Raw genomic sequence first — 22,135 nt, forward strand, 5'->3', positions numbered from 1 at the left:
TCAGCCTCAGTTTCCTCATCTGTAAAATAAAACAATAATAACACATACCTAACAGTTATTGTGAGGATCAAATCTGATAATATTTTTTAAAAGTATTTTACAAACCTTAAAGTTCTATAAAAGTGTTAGCTGTTATTATTAGTAGTAGTATTTATGGTTCATATTTATGCTAAAGGTTTATATGCCAACTTGTTTTAAAGAAAAAATGATTAAAATGAATTCTGTGATATCCAAGAAAGGTAATGCAATCTTAGGCTGCCTTAAGAAAGGCATAGTGTCTAGGACTCGGATGATAAAATCACTGCTGTATGTTAGCCTGATGAGACCACATCTGGAATATTGTTATTTGTGATGATCTTATTTTGTGAAGGACCTTGAGGCCTGGAGAAGATAAGACAGTGAGAATGTGATAGCTGTCTTCAGGTATATAGAGAGAGATCATGGGGGAATCAGATTGTTCTGTATGGGCCCCAAAGCAAATGGGGGGCATTATTTTTTTAAAGCAGATTTTGGCTTGATTTAAAAACTTATAATAATCAGAGCTATGAAAAAGTAGAATGAGCAACCTCAGGAGGATTGTATTTTTTCTTCACTGGAGGTCTTCAACAAAGGCTAGATGATCATATGGATATTGGACAAGATAATCTTTGAGGTCCCTTCTAGTTCTAAATCCTAAGAAAATCTGCTTTTGAAAAAAAGTTGACAAATATGGAGAGTGAATGGAAGATGTACTCTTTTCTTAGATAACATATCTTTTAAAAATCAATTTTTTCCTATTATATATAAAAATAATTTAAACATTCGTTTTTTAAAATTTTGATTTCCAAATTCTCTTCTTCCCTCCCTCCCCTTCCTCCTCCTTGAGAAGGCAAGCATTTTGATAGATTATACATGTGCAGTCATGCAAAATTTATTTACATATTAGCCATGTTGCAAAAGAAAACATACCAAAAAAGAAAAGGAAAGAAAGTATTAAAAAAAAAAAGTATTCTTCAATCTGCATTCAGACTCTGTAAGTTCTTTCTCTGGAGATAGATAGCATTTTTCATTAGATAACATTTTTCTTAAGTCATCGTCCTTTGCAAATTGCTCTATAAGATCAGGGGTCAAAATGACCACATGACACTTCCTGTCAAAACCTGCTCTTTCACCCTTCAAGGACCCCTTCTCCATCTGTTTCGACTACCTTTGGAATAAAATTCTTTTGTCTAACCCTGAATCTGATTTAAACATAGGACACTGCTTTGACATAAATTACTGCAAGCCAGAGCAGTTAATCCCCATGGTCTAATTTTATTGGGAGCCAGTATAAATAACACATAATAATTTTGTTTTATTAATATAGCAATCCATCTTTATTGCCCTTCTTGTTGATGAAGATGGAAATTGAAGGCACTGAGCTGTAAATTAGAAGAGTTTAAGCTACTGACAAAAAGGGTTCAAGTTTTACCACTGATAAATTAAGCTCTCATTTACTAGATGAGTTTCCACATAGAGTCTTGATGTCTGTTTCTAAAAAAAAGTGACATCTTAAAAGTTAATCCAAAGAATCAGAAATGCCCACTTCAGATCAATCAATTAACAAGTATTTAGGATAAAAGCAGAAAAGGTACAAACTGTCCCTGTGTGCCACAAGACTTGGATTAACAATAGATGAAGAGTAAACTACTGTCAAGAATACCAAAATCGTGTGTAAAAGATTCTACCCCAGTTCATAGGTTTTGGTAAACACTGTAAGTTTCCCAGACCTAAATTCTACCATGGAATCAATCCAAGGGATCTTATCCATTGTTCTTTTGCTACTACAAGGTATAGTCTGACATAAAAGCAAAAGTACTGGATGGAAAATCATGGGGGACCTAGGTTCAATCTTTATTGGAGTTGTGACTATGGGAAACCATTGGTGTGTCTTTTTCCTCACCTATAAAATAGATATGTATATAACCGTATTTATATTACTGACCTCACAGGGATGTTTTTTTTTTCTGAACAAAATGACTTCAAAACCTTAGAACAACAATAATGTTATTTCCTATTCTATACTTTTCTGACCTTTAAACTGAGTCTTTTGACTTTGATTCCTGGTCATGCTTTCAATATTGCATTTAAAAAAAATTGATGTTCCCAAATCACTTCTTTAATCCTTTCTTTAACTATGTCTCCCATATCTGAACCCTATCCTTATTTCTGCCTGTTGAAGGTGCTACTCAAGTGTCCCTTCATATTCTCCTTCCTCCATGAAGTCTTCCATTTGTCCTTCCAACCCCCTTCTCCTACAACTACACCTGTCATTCAAGTGAAATTTCTCATATAATTTTCTCTGGCTTTCTCCTTTCAATTGCCCTCAGTGGTCTTGATGAGAGAGGTTATGTACATGTCTTCCACTTCTCCTGCCCTCATTTAACTTTTAAGATTGTAAGATAAGAATAAGACCCATGTTGTATCTATTTTTTTTGTATCCCCAGGGCCTATCACAACACTTACAGAGCCCTTGAAATGTGACAGAAGTAGGGCCATGTGGTGGAAAGAATCTGTATTGGCAGTCAGAGGACCTGTGGTTGAATTATAGCACCATTACCTATTATTTCTGTGACCATGAAAAAGTCATCTAATCTCTTTTCTTTATCTGGGAAATGGATGGTGGGAGTGATTAGGCAAGATGGAATCTATAATGTCTTCTAGCTCTAAATCTGTAAGCCTGTGAAAAGTTTGTTTTAGGAAGATGAGTCTAGCAGTATAAGAATAAAAATAACTTGTCTATATGTTATTATATTGTGTTAAAGCTGAACCAACAGAAACAATGTCCCAGTGATGAAACCATATCTGGTTGCATGAGGTAATGGTAGATGAAATATTGTAAGTTCTAGGTCTACCGTGGAGGCCAGCACTAGAGGAGTCAGTGATGGAGGATAGTGGTCATTTAAGAGAGATAGAAGCCTTTTAGAGGTTTTGTGGACTTATAAAGGAGGAGAGGAAGAGAAAGGGGAGAGAATGTGTGTGTGTGTGTTTGTGAGAGAGAGAGAGAGAGAGACAGAGAATACTTTTTTTTAAATGAGAGTAGGATCAGTAATGATCAGCCTGTCAGAAAATTACTAAGAGTAGACAAGAGAATGAAGTTAAAATTTCTAGAATTGTTTTCCCTTTGCTCTCTAGTTTCAGCCCCAAACTAGCCTATTGTATCCACAGTAATCATGAAAAATCTAGGACCAAAGAAACTCCTTGTCCCAGTTAACGAGGTCTGCCCTTGTTTCTGGTGACTCACATTTGTTTCCTGGCTTCATGAGAGCCTGGGCTAGGTAGTAAAATGAAGAGTGAGAAAGAAAACCAAAAAAAGAGAGATAATGCAAAGGAAGAAATGATACAACATAGTGACAGGGAACATGGGAAGAAGAGGAAATAATTAAAGACTTCTGTAGTATGCAGTACTGGAAAAATGATAATATATGTAGGAATGAGGAGGCAGTATGCAAGGAAATATAAAGATCTTTGCTTCTGATCTTCAGAGGTGAAACATTTTGTGGGGGAGGGGGTAAGTTTGGAAATTGATCTATTCTTATACTCTTGTTTCTTTTGAGAAACAAATGTGGTTTCCCTTTCCATCTTTATATTTTTAAAACAATATCACTAGTTAAATTTAACTTAAGAAATATTTAAGTAAGTACCTACAATGTGGCAAACACATGGGCTAAGCTGGGGGAACAAGGAAGAAAAAAATAGCATCTGACTTCAAGGACCTTATATTCTATTAAGAAAAGAAAAAAAGTACACATATAAATACAAAATAAACAGAAAATAGTAGTCAGAGATTGAGAGAAAAATAGTAACTGCAGAGGAAGGATCAGGAAGTGCTTCAATGAGGAAATGGCTAGGGATTCTCAGAGTCAAGTTTGAGGAAGGAGAGTATTCCAGGCATGGGGTGGAACAGCTTGTTCAAAGGAACAAAGGCAGGTGATAGAATGCTGTGTATGAGGAGTAGGACATAGACTGGTTCCTCTGGAACACAAATTATGTGAGGGAAAATCATGTAAATTCAGCTTGGAAGGATAGGCTGGAGACAGATTGTGAAAGGCTTTAAATGCCAGACTGACCTATTGGGTATCCTGAGGAACTTGAGAACAGACAATTCTGTTTTGGCTATCTTGCTTCCAGTAAATTTTGTAGGCATACTAATTATTTTATGCTTTTTCTGATTCATACAAAATAGCAAAACTAATCACTCTCTCCATTGTAAGAGTCATAAGGTTTAACAACTTATAAAAACAGAATGTTAGACCTTGTTGAAATAAAAAAAGCATATCATATATCCCTTTACTTTCTTTAATTCCTTAATTTACCATATTGGTGTTTCTCTGGTCTATATTTTTTTCTATTTGACGATTCTCAGGGGAGGCTATGTTTAAGAACCATTGACTCAAATATTCACAAAGTATCATCATACTTACTACCTGTGTGACCTTGGGTGAAGGTTTTCACCTACAAGATGAAGTGGTTGGATTAAATGGCCTTTGAAGTTCCTTCCAGATCTAAATATATGATCCAATGATCCTTTGCACTCTAGCTTTCATCATTTAATTTTTTTTACCCCTTAATGACTTTGCTGGTCCTAATTACATTCTGGGTAGAATAATTGCAGGCTCTTTTATAGGCCTTGCCCACATCAACCTCTAAACATAATAGTCATTATAAAAATTTAATTTGGGATGATTAGCTTGAGGCTGACTTGATCTGTGAGCTTTCAGGAATATATACTATAGAATAATTCTGACAGAGCTATGGATATCTTCAAGGAAAAGAAGTACAAGTAAAGCAATGATTGAAGGGAAAGAAAAAACGGATTAGGTTTGCCCAACTCTCAGGTCAAATTCTACTTTCATCCACTAGAAATCCCATCAGACTCTTGAGTTCCAAATTGGTCAGGCCTTTGTTAATGTTTATTGAATGCCTACAATGTTCTAGGCATTGGTTTTTGGCAGGTGTCAGTTCTAAAGAAAGGACATCATTTGACAGTGTAATGGGATATGACATTTGTAATAACCACTTTCCTTCATTGTCAGTCTTCCTTCACTCTTCCTTTTTTCCCCCCAGGCCCTCAGGAATTAGTAATAGGTACTTGCCAAAATTTTAAATGCCTCTTCCTAAGTCTCGTGTCTCCAACATTATTATTTCACTTAACTATGTTTGGGAGGGGAAGAGAGGGGGTAAATTTAAAAATTTGAACGTTCAAAGTAGTGACACATTTCAATTTAACTTTATATTTGACTCCCAACATTTCTTACTGTTATGATTAGTAGTTGCATTTTTGGAAGCGCATCTGAGATACAGAGTTGAAAAATGAATAGAGGCAAACCTTTGAGTCAGGAAGATTTGACTTAAATATTGCCTCTAACACATACTGGCATTATGACCATGAGCAAGTCACTTAACCCTTTTGCGCTTCTAGCAAAGCTTTAAGATAAGTTCCTGAAGGAATTTTTAATCAACATCAGTGTAATTTCCACATGGGAATCACTTCACTCTGAAGAACCCCTAAGCCCCACAGATTGAATAGACTCCTTGTTTGTCCTTTTAAAAAACAAATTTTGTGACAAGCATAAAAAGACTTACTATGATCTGAGTAAGATTTAAGATATCTTATTTGGTTTCTACATTGATAAAGAATCAAGCTGGCTTCTGGACTTTGGAAATAGATTTTAAGCAAGAGTATGCATGGTTTTAGTTAGTTTATAGAAAGTTAGAGAATATCATATAAAATGATATTTTTTAGTAATCGATTTAGTAATCAATGTTTAGCTGGAAACTACCTTGGCTTTTATTTAAAATGCCTATGAAGAGAACATATAATACTGGCAATGTTTTCAACTCCCTGGCACCTGGTATGGGTAGTTAAAGCTTCCTATAGAGAGGAGCCAAGAAGGTGAAGTAAAGCTGGAAGTTGCCTGAAGTCTTCCAAATTCATCTCTCAACAACCATAAAATAATGCCTCAAAATGAATTCTGGAGTGGCAGAACCCACAAATGGATGGGGTGGAACAATTTTCTAGCCCAAGATAACTTAGAAATTTGGCAGGAAAGGTCTGTCTCATTTGGGTAAAAGGGGAGTGCAGTCCAGTGCAGATGGTGTTTGGACAAGGCAACAGCAGGGCAAACCCAGCAAGGCCCTGAGCCTCAGCAAGCTAGCTATGATACACTGCACTCCTGGCACAACAGGCCAGTTGCTAAGTCCCATGCCCATGGGGAAGCAGGGCAGTAGTGAGGTCCCATTTCCCTGGCACAACAGGCCAGTGGTGAGGCCCACTGCCCCTGGTCCAAGAAGCTTGGGACAGTGCCTCCTTGTCTCCAGGAGCAGAGCCAAATTTTAGTATAAAAATTAAGTCACAAAATAGGTCATAAGAATGAGCAAAAAAACAACAAAAACAAAAAAAAAAAGACACTGACAAGAGAAAGTTACTTTGGTAACAGGAAAGATCAAAACACAGATTGAGTAGAGACAATAATGTCAAAACAGGTATGTGTGAAGCCTGAAAGAAAAACTAAATTGGCCTCAGACCTCAATAAAGAACTCCTGGAGGAGCTCAAAAAGGATTTTAAAAGTCAAATAATTGAAGTAAAAGAAAAACTGGTAAAAAAAAATGAGAGAAATGCAAGAGAATCCTGAAAAAAAGTCAATCGCTTGGCAAAGGAAGCACAAAAAATGGGGGGAAATGATGCACAAAAATTCACTGAAGAGAAAAACTCCTTACAGAGAAGAATTGACCAAATGCAAAAGGAGGTACAAAAGCTCACTGAAGAAAATAATTCCTTAAAAATTAGAATTGGGCAAATGGAAACTAATGACTCCACGATTCATTAAGAAACAATAAAACAAAATCAAAAGAATGAAAAATGGAAGAAAATGTGAAATATCTCATTGGAAAAGCAACTAGCCTAGAAAATAGATCCAAGAAAGATAATTTTAAAAATTATTGAACTACCTGAAAGCCATGATAAATTAAAAAAAAAAAGGAGCTGGACACCGTATTTCAACCTGATATCCTAGAACTAGAGGGTAAAATAGAAATTGAAATAATCCATTGATCATCTCCCAAAAGAGATCTGAAAATGAAAATCCCCAAAATATTATAGCCAAATTCCAGAACTCCCAGGTCAAGGAGGCAATACTGCAAGCAGAAAGAAAGGAACAATTTAAATACCATAGAGCAACATTCAGGATTAAGCAAGATGTGGCAGCTTCTACATTAAAGGATCAGAGAGCTTAGAATATGATACGCTGGAATGCAAAGGAGCTAAGATTACAAATCAAGAATCACCTACTCTATGAAACTTCAAAGGAAAAAAATGAATATTCAATGAAATAGAGGGTTTTCAAGCATTCCTGATGAAAAGACCAGAGCTGAACGCAAAATGTGATTTTTAAATGCAAGATTCAACAGAAGCATACAAAGCCAAACAGGAAAGAGAAAACAAGGGATTCAGTAAAGTTAAACTGTCTGCATTCCTACATGGGAAATTGATACTTGTAACTCATAAAAACTTTATTGGGGCAGTTGGAAGGAGTATATATAGACAGAGGGCATGGGTATAAGTTGACTAGGATAGGATCATAACCAGAAAAAAAATTAATAGGTGAGAAAGAGATTGTATTGGGGGGAAAAGGGAGAGGTAGAATGGGGTAAATTATCTCATATGAAGAGTATGAAAGAGCTATTACCATAGAGGGAAAGATGGGGGGCTGGGATGGCAGAAAACACTAGTACCTTATTCTCACTGGAATTAGTTCAGAGAGGGAATAACATATACAGTCAGGTGGATATAGAAATCTATCTTATTCTCTAAGGAAGAAGGAGGGAAGGGGAATAAAAGAAGGGGAGGACAGATAGAAGGGAGGGTGGATTAGGGGAGATGGTGGTCAGAAGCAAAATACTTTTGAGGAGGGACAGGACTAAAAGGAGAGAGAAAAATAGAGGGATAAATGGGGAAATAGGATCAGGGGAAAAACACAGTAACCATAATTGTGAATGTAAATGGGATGAACTCACTCATAAAATGGAAGTGGATTGCATAGTGTATTAAAAACCAGAATCCTACAATATGCTGTTTACAAGAAACACATCTGAAGCAGAGAGACAGAGTAAATATAAGGGACTGGAGCAGAATCTATTTTGTTTCAGGTTAAGTTTAAAAACAAAACAAAACAAAACAGGGGTAATAATTATGATCTCAGACAAACCAAAAGCAAAAATAGATCTAGTTAAAAGAGATTAGGAAGAAAACTACATCTTGCTAAAAGGTACCATAGACAATGAAGTAATATCAATACTAAGCATATATGTGCCAAATGGCCCAGCATCCACATTTTTAAAAAAGTTAAATGAGTTACAAAAGAAATAGACAATAAAATTATATCAGTGAGAGACCTCAACTTTCCCCTCTCAGAACTAGATTAATCTATTAAAAATAATTATAAAAGAAGTTAAGGAGATGAATAGAATTTTAGAAAAGTTAGATATGCTAGACATCTGGAGAAAATTACATGGGGATAGGAAGGGATATATCTTTTTTATCAGTAATTCATGGTACCTACATGCACACACACACAAAACAAAACAAAACTAAACAAAAAACCTGACCATGCATTACTGCATAAAATCATCACATGAAAAGCAGAAACACAGAAATATTCAATGCAGATCATAAGGCAATAAAAATTGTATTCAATCAAGGGAAGTCGAGAGATAGATTAAAAATTAATTGGAAACTAAACAATCTAACCTTAAAGAATGAGTGTGTCAAAGAACAAATCATGGAAACAATCAATAATTTTCATTAAAAAAGGATGACAACAATAAGACAACGTACCAAAATCTATGGGATACAGCCAAAGCAATACTTTGGGGAAAATTTATATTTCTAAATGCTTATATCAATAAAATAGAGAAAGAACAGATTAATGGATTGGGCACACAAATAAAAATAACTAAAAAGTGACAAATTTTAAAGCCCCCAATTAGACACTAAATTAGAAATGTTGAAAATCAAAAAGGAGACTAATAAAATCAAAAGTAAAAAAAAACTATTGAACTAATAAATAAAATAGGAGCTGGTTTTATGAAAAAAAAACCAAATAATGAAATAGATAAATCATTGGTTAATTTGATATAAAAAAAGGAAAGAAAAAAACCTAGATTTCCCATATGAAAAATGAAAAGGGAAAATTCATCACCAAATGAAGGAAATTATAGCAATTATTAGGAAGACTTTGCCCAATTATATGCCAATAAATCTAAGTGAAATGGATGATTATTTACAAAAATAATAAATTGCCCTGACAAAGTAAAATACTAAAATAACACCATTTTAGAAAAAAAAAGATTGAACAAGTCATCAATGAGCTTCCTCAGAAAAAATACCCAAGGCCAGATGGATTCACAAGTGAATTCTACAAAACATTTCAAGAACGATTAATTCCAATACTATAGAAGCTATTTGGAAAAATGGGCGAAGAAAGAGTTCTACCAATTTCCTTTTATGACACAAATATGCTGCTGATACATAAATCAGGAAGAGCCAAAACAGAGAAAGAAAATTATAGATCAATTCCCTAATAAATATTGATGCAAAAATTGTAAATAAAATACTAGCAGAGGAGATCCTAGCAATATGTCACAAAGAACACTTTGACCAGGTGGGATTTATACCAAGATTTCAGGGCTAGTTCAATATTAGGAAAACTATCAGCATAATTGACTATATCAATAACAAACCAAGAGAAATTGCATTATTATCTCAATAGATGCAGAAAAAGCTTTTGATAAAATATAGCACCCATTCATATTAAAAACACTAGAGTGCTTAGGAATAAACAGAACTTTATTTAAAATGATAAGTAATGTTTAACTAAAATCACCAGTGAGCGTTATCTGTAATGGAATAAGTTAGACTCCTTTCCAACAAGATCAGGGATGTAGCTAGGATGCCTATTGTCACCACTGTTATTCAATATTGCACCAGAAATGTTAGCTATAACAATAAGAGAAGAAAAATAAATTTAAGGAATTAGAACAGGCAATGAGGAAACAAAGCTATCACTTTTTGTAGGTGATGTGATGATATATTTAGAGACTCCTAGAAAAGCAACTAAAAAATTAGGTGAAATAATTAAGTACTTTAGCAAAGTTGCAGGATATAAAATAAAACAAAATAAATCATCAACTTTTCTATATATTACCAACAAAGTTCAGCAGCAAGAGATAAAAAGAGAAATTCCATTTAAAATAACTGTAGACAATATAAAATACTGTCTACCTACCAAGACAAACCCAGGAACTATATAAACACAACTACAAAACACTTTTCACACAAATAAAGTCCTGTCTAAACTATAGAAAAAACACCAATTGCTCATGGGTGGACCAAAACAATATAATGAAATTGACAGTTCTACCTAAATTAATTTACTTATTCATCACTATACCAATTAAACTACCAAAAGTTTCTTATAGAGCTAGGAAAAAATAATAATGAAGTTCATCTGAAAGAATAAAAAGTCAAAAATATCAAGGGAATTAATTAAAAAAATTGCAAAGGAATGTGGCCTAGCAGTACCAGATCTCAAACTGTATTATAAAGTGGTAATCATCAAAAGAATCTAAACAAGAGTGGTGGATCAGTGAACTAGTTTAAGCACACAAAGAGAAGTAGTAAATGACCATAGTAATCTAAGATTTGATAAACCCAAAGACCCAAGATTTTGGTATAAGAACTCAATATTTGACAAAAAATGCTGGGAAAATTGGAAAATAGTGTGGCAAAAATAAGTATCAACCACCATCTTACACCATATATCAAGATAAGGTCAAAAGGGTATATGATTTAGATATAAAAGCTAATACAATAAATAAATTAGAAAAGCAAACACTTCATCTGTCAGAGTTTTGGAGAAGAGAAGGATTTATGACCAAGCAAGAGTTAGAGAACATTATGAGATATAGAATGGATGATTTGATTACCCAAAAATAAAAAGCTTTTGCACAATCAAACCAATGCAACCAAGAAAGAAAACAGAAAACATGGAAAAAAAATTATAGCCAGTTCTATTACGAAGATCTCATTTCTCAGATATATAGAAAACTGAGTCAAATTTGTAAGAATGCAAGTCATTCCCCAACTGATAAACAGTCAAAGGATATGAACAAGCAGTTTTTTTAAATAAATAAATTAAAACTATCTGTAGTTATGGAAAAAATGTTCTAAATCACTGTTCATTAAACAAATGCAAATCGGAACAGCTCTGAGATGCCACTTTACACCTATCAGATTGGTTAATATAACAAAAAAGAAAAATGATAAATGTTGGAGGGAATGTGGGAAAATTGGGACACTAATGAACTTTTGGAGTTGTAAACTGATTCAAGCATTCTGGAGAGCAATTTGGAATTATGCCCAAAAGGCTATAAAACTATGCATACTCTTTGATTCAGTAATACCACTACTAAATCTGTATCCCAAACAAATTTTAAACAGACAAAAGGACCTATTTGTACAAAAATATTTATAGATGCTCTTTTTGTGGTAGCAAAGAATTAGAAATTGAGGGAATGTCCAGGAATTAGGGAAAGGCAGAACAAATTGGGGGTATATGATTGTAATGGAATACTATTGTGCTATAAGAAATGATGAGCAGGATGATTTCAGAAAAACCTCGAAAGACACAAACTGATGCAAAGTGGATTGAACAGAACCAGTAGAGATTGTACACAGTGATAGCAATATTGTATGATGATCAACTGTGAATGACTTAGCAGTTCTCAACAATACAGTTCCAAGGGACTCATGGTGAAAAATGCTATCCAGAGAAAAAATGGATGGAGTCTGAATGAAGATTGAAACATACTATTTTTCATTTTTTAACTGTATTTTCTTTCACAACATGACTAATATGGAAATATTTTGCCTGATTTAAAAAAAAGTGAGTGACAGAGCTGAAAATAATAATAACAAAAGAAAAAGATTCCTTTGAGTCTTGAAAGGTAAAAAAATAAAATAAAATAAAACTGCCTGTATATTTCACTTCCATTCTTCAATTCTTAGCCAATTAGGATGCTTCATGGTTCCGGTTTGTATTGGTTAATACAGTTGGAAGGAACTGTATCCCATACACCTCTGAGACCACTCCCATCCTGATTAATTCCCAAAATGAGAATGAGTTGGTGTCACTTTGAATCAGAATCAAAATTAAGGTCTCCTAAATTATTATAAGGAGACTGTTCATCTCCATTTTAAAGCCCATTTATCTAGGTCAGTTTTTCCTGAGTGGACAGATCACTTGCATACTGGAATGACTTTTTTTCTCTTTTATCCCCCTCAACCCAAAATAATAAGGATGTCAGTCGCTCTTTATCTGTGTTATCTGCCTAATTTGTATGCCTCAGGTGTCTAGTGTACTCTATAGCTGGGAAACAGAGACACGCAGACGCACACACACACACACACATATACATACAACTCAGTTCTCTTGATGTAGCATTTTGACCACTGTTCACTGGTGTTCCAAAAGTTTTATGTGGAAGAGACTTTGAAACTATCTCCGATCATAGAAGTTTGAACTTAGGGTAGAATCCCAATTTTAGTTACTTGCTGCATTTGGAATTCTGGAGAAGGATGTTTTCCAGAAATTGAATTTAAATTCAAAAAGCAGCTGTGAAGTCATTCATTCATTTTTAAAGGAAATCAACCATTCCTTTCTTCATTGCACAGCCTACATTTACTTCTACATATTAAAGTTACCAACATCATCAAGTTTCTCTTCTTTGGTTCCTTTTACACTGGCTTTTCAGTCATGAGTCTGTATTCTCTAATTTTCTACCTCATTGTTTGGTTTACTTCACATTTTGAATTTGCTCTCTTTATTGATGTTAAGCATTGTTTCTGAATCTTATTATTTCTTTCACTTTCTTGTCTAAACAGTCTTCCACAATGGCCAACATGTTCCAGTCACAACCATCTCCACCGGTTCTACTCCCCCAATTACCATTTCTCATTCTTCAAACCACTTATCTTATTTTCAAGGTTCCTTTCAAGGCTTTCTCCTTCTTGAAAGTGAGGAGGTACCAGAATTTCAAAGCTAGAAGGAAGGGAATTCATTCATCATCTTCTCCAATCTGTACCTCAAAAATCTTGCCTTCTGCAATATTGACAATTAGTCTACCTACTTTTGTTTGTGGACTGCCAATCTTAAAGCAGGCTTTCTCACCTTAAAGGCGGTTAAAATTATTAGAAAGCTGTTCCATATATACACTACCTTGGAACTTCTAGTCATTGTCTTCTGAGGGATTCTAGGCAAGGCCGAGCAAGGGTCATTCTAGTGATTCAGACTGAGGATTAGACAACAATGAAACACTTGTAGACCATAACGTACAATAGCAATAATGTTGTTTACAATAAAAAGTATACACTTTATTAAAAGATAGCACTGTCCCCCTCCTCTGGCAGTGGGTCACAAAGATGTCCTGAAGGGCAGCTGGAATCCTGCGAAACTGCTGGAGAACTGACTCCACATGAATTGAGCTTTTATATTCCAGTAAACCAAGAACCTGGGAGAGCTGTCTTGCCCTCTCAAATGGAAACTGCTCTAGTCTAGTTAAAAGAAATGCTATTTCTACCACATCCCACCCCTCAGGGACAAGGCCTCCAAAATTTTTCAGGGGTTATTTCTTCCCCCACTTAAGTGGCTCTAAAATGATGCTCACCTTGAGAATATGGCTAACATAAAGAACACTAAAGAATGAATTAAAAAAAATTAAAAGAATCACAAGATTCTTTTAAAGTTTTATTTTTTTTAAGTAGGATCCACACAAAAAGGCAAATACTAAGGGTAGTTAAAAGTAGATCTTTCAGTGTAAAAGATGAACAGAAGCATCACTAGGAAAAACAGGGCCACAGCAACAATGCTGACATAGTCACCCATCTTCATCACAAGACAAAGTCGTCTGCAGCAAAGTGCCTAAGAAATCATGTGACTCTTGCCCTGAACCTGGTCCAGTATATGAATTGATATTAATATTTGCCCCTACACTAATCTACTCAGTGTTCGTTCCCTGACCCACCAGCTAAAATTTCCCCATCCCTTGATACTCCATTGGGAAATTTTACAAAATCATTCCCCATTTAGAGGTTTCTATTAAAAGGTTTATTCTTATCCCACAAGACCAACACACACATACATTATCCCCCAACACACACACGTTATCCAGGAAATCATAATTACCCCCTAAAAGGTTAAGGGATTCCCATAATTATGTTAAAATAGTTTTATCTCATAATACCATTGAATAACAAATTATACCTCAAAAAGCCCTTTCTGGAAAGGAGTTGTCTGAGCCATTCCTGGAAGAAGAAAGACCTACCAATTGAGTAGGGACTTGAATTATTTGTCCAGGATGTATAGAACTTTACATGGGTGGGGAGAGGGGGGCAAAAACCTCAAGGCCCAAGTGACTTTGCGCAGTCTGTAGAATAAGCAGTGGTTAGAAGTTGTCAAATACAGTTATCCCTTCCACATTGTGTCTTTCCCCATCACGGTTTCCATACATCACAGGTTGGCATAAGAAATTAAATGGGGATTTTGGGGGAGTTTTGTAGAAGCTTCAGATGGCATGCGAAGGCCAGCAGATGACACAGAGCCTATGACCAAATACTTAACCCAAATTTTTACAATAAGGTACTGCAAACACTCCATAAAAGAAAAAGAAAAAAAGCAGACTTTTTCTGTAGTATAAAGGGAGGGCCAAAAACTTTTATGTGAATTTCTAGATCATGGGAGTAGGGGGCACTGTGCCCCTAAACCCTGCAATATGGAAGGGATAACTGTAGTGTTATATCTATAAGTAGTCTGTCCTTATCAGGAAAGTCTTCCTGGAGGCTGGATCTAAGAAATTCCTGGATTGGAGAGTCCTCCTCCTTCCTAAGAAAAAGCCTGATTCAATCCAGATACAGCTCCTGTGATATAGAATGCCCAACCATGATAATTAAGGATATGATAATGAAACTGTTTTATAAAGCATCCATTCTAGTGTTCAACAATGTCAGCTGGATGATGATATGAGATGTGAGAAGCTCAGAAAATATTGTGAGACTTAGGATACAGAGTTGGGCCAGGGGTCAGGAAGGCCTGAGTTCAAATCTGGCCTCAGACCCTTACTAGCTGTGTAACCTAGAGCAACTCACTTAACCTCTGTCTGCCTCAGTTTCCTCAACTGTAAAATGAGTATAATAATAGTACCTACCTCTCAGGGTTGGTGTGAGGATAAAATGAAATAATATTTGTAAAGTGTTTGACACAGTGTCTTGCATATAATGTATGCTATATAAATGTTGTTATTATTATTGTTATCATCATCATCATCATCATCATTATCATCATAACAGAACCATTGGACTATTATTAAACATGTGTCACAGAAAATGGGTGCCCTGATAAGAATGAATAGTACAGGGGGATCATAAGGAAAAGTGTGAGTGTTGACTATATCCTTCAGTGAGTTAGGGCAGTGTCTACCCCAAGCATGTATAGACTTCCTCTTGATGAGTGTTGCCTATGAAAGTGGCTGAAGCAGGCTCTGTGGAGTGCTTAGTTTGGTCAGACATCAAAGATGCCAAGGCCATCCATTGCATCCCAGGCCATCACCTATCATCTTGACTTTGGTCTTGTCACTGGACTTCAGTGATCCTGGAAGAGTGAGTGAGGCTGATGACTTTGTACAATTCTGTCTTGCTTAAATCCAAATCACTTGCAAGTCAAGACATCACTCTATTTTGTCATTGCTCCTCTTCAAAAAGGAAGGACAAACAATAATGTCTAAGGCAGGATTTGAACTGTGGTCTTCCTGATTACACATCTAATACTCTTTCCACCTAGAAGGGCAATAATATTGTATATACTATGCATCTACTTATCTATGTACATCTTTTATGTAAGCTCCTGAAAAGCAGGCCCTATTTCACTTTCTCCTTGTATTCTCATAAAAATGCAAATGCTCATGCAATTGAACTGAATTGAATTGAATACAAGACTAATATAAAATGGTCCCTGCCCTAAGGGAATCAATGGAAAAACAAAACTAACCTACCTAAAACATTTTGAGAGGAGTGCATAGGTATGCTCAAAAGGACTATTTTAAGTGTGGGAGGGTAAGGAAGGGGGATGTGGTGAGGGAGAGATTGCAATTATCCAAGGCTAAAACTATTAACTTGAAAAGAGTAACCATAATGCTTCTTTGCAATCAAAAAGGAAATAAAATGTTTAAACAATGCTGTTAAATTTGTGGCCAGATGACAAAGCCAAAAGCAGCTCTCACTGTTGACATGGAAATGTTAGCTTAAGTAGTAGGTTGCTCTGATCCAGCTCTCTGCTGAAAATGTCAGTACTTGTTACATTTTCTTGACTCTCAGTTCTTTGATATGTAAAAACCCAAAGGCCACCTGATACAGGATGAGGCAATTACTCCTTCTTTCAGCCCAGGAAGCAGTGGTTGATACTATACATATTGTTCCATTTCAAGGCTACTATTTGCTTTCCCTTTTTGAAAGCCGGTACCCCCAAAGAGGGATTCAAGAACTGGGAAAATGGAGGAGGTGAGAGGGACTATGCCATAGCGTGCTGTGGAGAGATGTGCATTTTACCTACAATGCAGTACACTGATTTGGCTTTAAAAAAATAATTATATCAACTAAAAAATTGTCCTTCATAGATTTGGCAGGAAACAAGCCGGCATCCAGGCCTGATGATATCATACATAAGTGTTTTAGAAAATCATGTTGCTTAGTATATCACTTATTCAGACTTACAACACATGGCACAAAACATCAATCATAAGAGATACTTCTTAGCCTCTAGAAGGCTCAGCCTTTGAGAACAGACATTATTCCTCCTGTTTCTGACAGAAAAGCCATACTAATTAAATGTCTAGCTCCTGTGATCTAAAAATGAACCAGAAGAAATCAGGAAGTTCTGAAAGCCATATATACAAATCATGGAATTCAATTCAATTCAATTCAGTAGACATTTATTAAGAGGCTACCATATACAAAGTTCTGGGAATATCATGGAAAATCACAATCTCCAAAGAATGAAAATTACAACTACCCAAAGGGCAAGGGGAAAATGGAATAGATTTTAACACTCCTGCAATGATAATTTGAGTGAGGAATAAAGTTTCATAAGAGACATTACCTTTTAAAAAAATAGATTGTATAGCTTCTCTTTGTTTCTTCATACTAGACTTCTTCTGTATCCCTCCTCTTCTCTGTCCAGAGATCTATCTTATACCATAGTTTTTTTTTAAATAGGAAGAAGAGAAAAAAATTAATCTAAACCAATCAAAAAAATTTAAATCCAATTTTATATGAGATATTCTACACCTGTGAAAATGGAGGAGAAAGTTATCTTCTCATGTCTGTTCTTTGGGTCTATGTTTGGTCTTTATAGTTTTACATCAACCAGTTTGAATTATTTCATGCTTGATATTCACTTTACAGTGTTGCAGTCATTGTGAAGAGGTCTAGAGGTTTAGCGGTGCTGGGACCCTGAGATCATGATACGCAGATCCTGCCTGAAAGAATTCAACCCAAGCCTTCTTTCAGCCAAAGACAAGGTTTATTAAAGATCCACCATATTAGCCAGATTCTTGAGGAATCTGAGAATCTGTGAGGTATTGACTAGATTCTAAGAATCTGAGCAGTGGCTAGATTTTAAGAATCTAAGCATCTTAATGGAGACAAGATGGACCTTATATACAGAAAGATTGTAGGAGGGATCTAGGAGTGGCCAAGTAGTTTGGGGTGACTGGAGGAGGAGTCTAAGGAGGATCTGGATGGGAGTGGCCAGTTAACTGGGGTGAACAGAACTCCTGGGACCTGGACAATGGAGCCCAGCTAGGATTAAGTGTGGGAAATTGCTGGGGGCCATAGGGAGGGCTAGGCTAGGTTAAGGTTAACAGAATTGGGAGATTGGGTGTAGCCACAATGAAAGGCTAATTGATGGGATTATGGCCTCAGGCAAACACCAGAGATTTGGTCTTGTGGGAAAGTCCAGGGTTTTTCCTTTTTGGAGTCTAGCTCCTATCCTCATCAATTGCTAACATTGTTTTTTTTTTTCCCTTCACTTTGCATCATTTCATATCTTCTCATGGTCATCTGTCTTCATCCCAGTTCTCTCCCTATTGCTTTCAAACATACTCAAGTCTCCCTGATCCATTAGAAAAAAAAAAAAAAAAAAACTTCCACTCTGCTCTGCTATACTGTCAAGGAATAATTCTATATCTCTCATCCCGTTCTTGGCCAAATTCCTTGAAAAAAGCTGTCTGTAACTTGTCAGATCTATAGATAGGAGAAGGATTTATAAACAAATAAGAAATAGAGAGGTACATAGAAGATAAAATGAATACTTTTGATTACATTAATTTAAAAGTTTTTGCACAAACAAAAGTAATACAATCAAAATTAGAAGAAAAGCAGGAAACTGGAAAGATTTGTCACAGCAAGTTTCTCTGATAAAGGTGATATATATGACAACCTGAGCCAAATTTATGAAATTTATGAAAATTAGGAGCCATTCCCCAATTGATAAATAGTCAAATGATATGAAGTCTTCAGAGGAAGAAATCAAAGCTATCAATAACCATATTGAAAAAAAATGCGTTATATCACTAATAATGAGAGAAATTCAAAACAATTCTAAGGTACCATCTTGTAACCATAAGATTGACTAAGATGATAGAAAAGGAAAACAACAAATGTTGGGGGGGATGTGGGAAAATGTGTATATAATACACTACTGTAATATGTCTATCTATCTATTTATCTATGTTTTTTTCCTCTGGGTTTTAATGACATTGTTCTCTCCTGATTTACCTGCTACCAGTATGACCAGGTTTTTTTTTTTTCCCTCAATCTCTTGTCTAGTTATGGATGGCATCCATGTCATGGACCTTAATTCTGGGTATTCCCCAAGATTCTATCTAAGACCCTCTAATCTTTCCACACTGTCCTTTATTAAATGTAGTTTTTATTGCATTATTGTCTGAAAAGGATTAATTTAATATTTCTACTTTTCTGCATTTGGTTATGAGGTTATTATTTCCTAATACGTGGTCAATTTTTGTGAAGGTGTCATGTATAGCTGAAAAAAAGGTATACTCCTTTCTATTCCAATTCCATTTTCTCTAGATGTCTATAATATCTAACTTCTCTAGGATTCTATTCATCTCCTTGACTTCTTTCTTATTTTTGGTTAGATTTATCTATCTCTGAAAGGGTAAGGTTGAAGTCTCCCACTAGTATAATTTTGCTGTCTATTTCTTCCTGTCATTCATTTATTTTTTTTTCTTTAAGAATTTGGATGCTATATCATTTTGCGCATATATGTTTAGTATTGAAGTTAGTTCATTATCTATGATTTCTTTTGGCAAGTTGTAGTTTCCTTGCTTATTCTTTTTAATAAGGTCAATTTTCTGCTTCTGCTTCATCTGATATCATGATTGTTATCCTTACCTTTTTTGCTTCATCTGAAGCATACTCTGCCCATTATTTTAACTGTGTGTGTGTGTCTCTATTTTGAGTGTTTCCTGAAAATAACAGTTTGTTTTATTCTGATTTCTGATTCATTCTGCTATCCACTTCCATTTTATGGGTGAATTTATGCTGTTCATACTCCCAGTTGCGATTACTGTCTGTGTGTTTCTCCCCATATTATTTTCTTCTGTGTATCCTTATCTTTCTTTTTTATCCTATCCCTCCCCTAAAGTCTGTTTTGTTTCTGATCTCTGTCCTCTTTATCTGCCTTCCCTTTTATCACCCCCTTTCTTTTATTCCCCTCCCTTCCTAGTTTCATAAGATAGGTTTCTATGGCCAGTTGAGTATGTAAATGTATTTTTCCCTCTTTGAATCACTTTAGACGTGAGTGAGATACAAGAATTGTCCCACCTCTCCCAATTATTTCCTCATCTACTATAAAAGTTCTTCCTTGCATGCCTATTTTATGTGAGATAATTTTCTCCTTTCTTCTTCTCCCTTACCCCTTCTCCCAGGGCATACCTCTCTCTGGCCTATCCGCAGAATCCACTGAATTGTCATAGTGATGATAAAGTTCTTAGAAGATACGTGTATCATCATCCCTAATAGAAAGGTATACAGTTTATCCTTATTGCATCCCTTATAATTTCTCTTTCATGTTTAATGTTTTATGTTTCTCTTGAGTTTTATATTTGAAAGTCAGATTTTCTATTCAGCTCTGGCCTTTTCATCAGAAATGCTTGAAAGCCCTCTATTTAATTAAATTTAATTTTTTTCTCTTTTTTGGGGGTTATTCTTTGTCACAATCCCAGCCTTTTGCCTTCTGGAATATCATTTTCCAAGCCCTCTGATACTTTAACATGGTAACTATTAATTTTGTGTGTTCCTGACTGTGGCTTCATGTTATCTGAATTTTTTTTTCTGTCTGGTTGAAATATTTTCTCCTTGATCTAAGAACACTGGAATTTGGATATAATATTCCTGGAGATTTTCATTTTGAGATCTCTTTCAGGTGGTGTTTGGTGGATTCATCCCATTTCTATTTTATCCTCTGGTTCTAGGATATCAGGGCAGTTTTCCTTGATTTCTTCAAATATGATGTCTAGGTTCTTTCTTTGACCATTGCTTTCAGATATTCCAAAAATTCTTAAATTATCTCTCCTGGATCTATTTTCCATGTCAGTTGTTTCTCCAATGAGATATTTTAAATTTTCTTCTATTTTTCATTCTTTTGATTTTGTTTTATTGTTTCATGATGTCTCATGAAGTCATTAACTTCTACTTACCCAATTCTAATTTTTAAGGAATAATTTTTCTAAGAATTTATTTCCATTGGTAATTTTTTGTACATTTTTTTTCCAATTTGGCCAATTCTGTTTTTTTAGTGATATTTTTTTCAATATTTTTGTGCCTCTTTTACCTAGCTATTAATTGTCTTTTCATAATCTTATTCTTTTGCTTTCATTTCCTTACACAATTTTTCCTTTACTATTTTATTTGATTTTGAAATTCATTTTCTAGGTCTTCTAGGAATTCTTCTTGAGCTCAGATCCAATTCACATTTTACTTTGAGGCTTTGCCTCTAGCTGTTTTAACATCATTGTCTTCTTCTGATTTTGTATGATGATCTTCCCTTTCACCATAGTAGATTTTAAAGTTCAGTTTCCTTTTTTTCCCCTTTGCTCATTTTCCCACCTTATTTCTTAATTTGGAACTTTATGTTAACGTGGGGAGAGACAGGACTCTGTCTCAAACCTCAAACATTTTCTCATTACTGTTTTCAGAGCTAGTTCAGTGGATTATGATATGGGTAGAAGTGCAGTCATTACTGTCTTGGTCTGCTCTCTGATCCTTACCCAGGAAAAGCCCCTGATCCCTTGGAATTATAATCAACACTGTCTCTCAGGGCAACTTCCTCCCTTAGGGCCGGAAGTGATATTGACCCTCAGGACTTCCACTCCCTCTTGACCAAAGATGCTTTTCTCTTCCCTTGAACTATGACCCAGAAGTGGATATAAGCAATGAAGCTGACAAACAGCATTTGGTCCTATATCCAGGGCTAGCGCTGGCGTATCATGTAATATCTTTCTGACAACTTGTCAGGTCCCTTTGCTATCTTTGGCTTAAGTGCTCTTGAAACTACTACTGCTTCTTTCTCCATTGCCTAATCTTCCCACTAATGTTTCATTTGTATGGACTCCAGGGCTCTCTGCCTCACCATGTCTCTTTCCAACCTCCAACATTTTCTTGGGCTGAAAGAATGTCTCCCTCTTTGTTGACTCTGACATTCCAGAGTTTGATTTGAAGCAATATTTTCAAGTTGTTTTGAGGGGATGTTAGGAGAGTTTTAGCCGAGTATTTGCTCTGCTATCTTGGCTCTGTCCCTGAAAGACTAGAAATTTTCCTTAAGCACAGATCAGACTATGTGACCTCCTTACTCAGTGAATTCCAGTGGCTTCCTATTTTCTCTAGGACTACATATAAACTTCTTTGTTTAGCTTTTAAAGTCCTATACAACCTGCCCCCTCCCAACTTTCCAGACTCATTAGACCTCCCTCCCTCCCTCTCCC

This window comes from Vombatus ursinus, unplaced genomic scaffold, assembly GCF_900497805.2.
Source record: "Vombatus ursinus unplaced genomic scaffold, bare-nosed wombat genome assembly UNPS02011613.1, whole genome shotgun sequence".
NCBI lineage: Eukaryota > Metazoa > Chordata > Mammalia > Diprotodontia > Vombatidae > Vombatus > Vombatus ursinus.